Genomic DNA, 1982 nt, shown 5'->3' with positions numbered 1-1982 from the left:
CTTGTCTACGACCACGTCTACGACCACCCCACTCATTTAACCCACCTTGTCTCTATCCTGTGCATTCGACAATGCCACATATTTTAAGCCCTGGAGATCGTCCTTCTCCATTGCAACTGTGGACAACCATGTGCACGTGCTGTTTTTATCGTTTAAGTTTCATGGCAACTTGTCAACAGACTCACCTTGTGCATAATTAGGTGTTAATTGTGGGTTATTTTACGTGGTCAATGTGGTTGTTCATTAATTCATGTATCCTCTACATGTACTTGGGCTATTTTTCATGGTTAGTGTTGATCCGTTTGATTTTTACACGGTTAGTGGTATTGATCTACAATACATATTTGATCTGTATGACCTTTACATGGTTGGTAGTAGTGGTAATGTAAATCACATGATGAATGGTGGTATTAATGTACATCTAGCGTTGGTTTACATGGTTATTGTTTATGTTCCTCATTTTATATGTCCTCAATGGGACTGTTATTTTTCGCGAGCTTATATCATTTTTTTGGCAATGAATTTATTCCTTTAGCGACGGTCTAAGAGATAAGGATTAGGCAATGGTCAAGGGGAATTTCCTCGCCAAGTTAAGAGAGAGAAACCTTTACAGTAAACCAAAATAATTGAAGATTGCCACATCATTTACCATTTCTAAAAAATGATTAGAGAAATAACATATTTGCAACCATGTAAGCTTCTCCAAAATTAATTGGCAATGGTAACAAGCAACTCAAGGAGATGAAGATTCTTGAAAATGGAGAAACGATACCCTCAATTGTGAAGGCTTTAAAAAGTATATAATAAATATTGTTGTTTTATTAAAGCCCAAAGCTAGACATTTTTATGTGTCTCGAGATCTCTCACACACACACACATATACAAAAGCTTAGTGAACTGCTTACACACACAAACATACATATATATATATATATATATATATATACATATATACACATATATATATATATATATATATTAAGAAGCTTAATGTGGACTCCTCACATATCTCTCATTTATATATACATTAACGGTATACAAAAGTAGAGAGCTAGAGCTTGCAAGCTTTAGGCGGTTACATGTGCCAAGTAGCCCCCCTCACATGATTTAGCACGTGCAAGGGCTGCAAGTAGCCCCGCAGTTGCAAGCATCGGTACGCTTGACACCCTCCGTGCCTTGTTCGCACGTGCAAGTGTTCTCGCTTTGGCAGCTCTCCCCACACTTGGCAACATCGGCACCCACAGGCGTAGCCTCCGTCCTGCAAACGGTTTAGAATTAACGATTGATTAAATTAATGAAGCTGTGATTGAACACAGTAATGAAGCTGTTAATTAACAAGGGCATTGGCTGGCGCAAAACTAGATAAATCTACGTACTGCGTGCTCATAGGGTTTCCGTCCATCACCGTGTTGTTGCCGCAGCTGCTTAAAAACGATACATGAAGAATTAGCCTCATTGCATGCGCATTAATTATACATTAAATCAAATCAATGGAAAGCTTCAAAATAATACTCGCAGGGAGCCTGGGAGCCGCATTGAGGACAGCACACGCGATCGTCGTTTCCACAAGAAGCCATTGCGATTGTTGGGAATATGAAGCAGAAGAAGAAGGTGAGCGGAGAGATTATGCAGGAACTAAGCACTTAATCCGGATTAATTAAGCGAATTGGCAGCAAGAAACCTTATGCGTAAGATACTTTAAATAGGCATAATAACACGATCAGAACCTAGCACGCAAATTCACACACGCGCCAATGACTTGACACACGTACCCTTCTCCGCATGGCAACCAGATAAAATTGATACCCTCTCCCCAATCACCAAGGAAACACATCTAGGCGGTCCAATTAGTGCATTCAAGCTCACCACGCTTATCCATGTAAATATCTGGGTGCCCTTTAAGTAGCCTTAGAGGGATACTTAATTGGGTGATAATTTGATTCTCGTATGAAAATGTAAGTCCATACCTGTCGTATTCCCAA

The 1982-nt window shown here is 39.7% G+C and overlaps 1 long non-coding RNA gene across 1 annotated transcript; it reads right to left on the bottom strand.

Moving 5' to 3' along the window:
- Positions 1-966: 966 nt before the first annotated feature.
- Positions 967-1760, bottom strand: LOC147604544 (uncharacterized). Its single transcript, XR_015265369.1, has 3 exons — positions 1513-1760; positions 1377-1421; positions 967-1258 (listed from the first exon to the last, which is right to left on the bottom strand). It is a non-coding gene; the product is annotated as an uncharacterized LOC147604544 (long non-coding RNA).
- Between the last annotated feature and the right edge of the window lie 222 nt (positions 1761-1982).

Source organism: Cibotium barometz, chromosome 61, assembly GCF_041138505.1.
Source record: "Cibotium barometz isolate CiBa-2024 chromosome 61, ASM4113850v1, whole genome shotgun sequence".
Taxonomy (NCBI): Eukaryota; Viridiplantae; Streptophyta; class Polypodiopsida; order Cyatheales; family Cibotiaceae; genus Cibotium; species Cibotium barometz.
The sequence above is the reverse complement of the archived record's forward strand: the minus strand, read 5'-3'. Positions and strand labels throughout refer to the sequence as shown.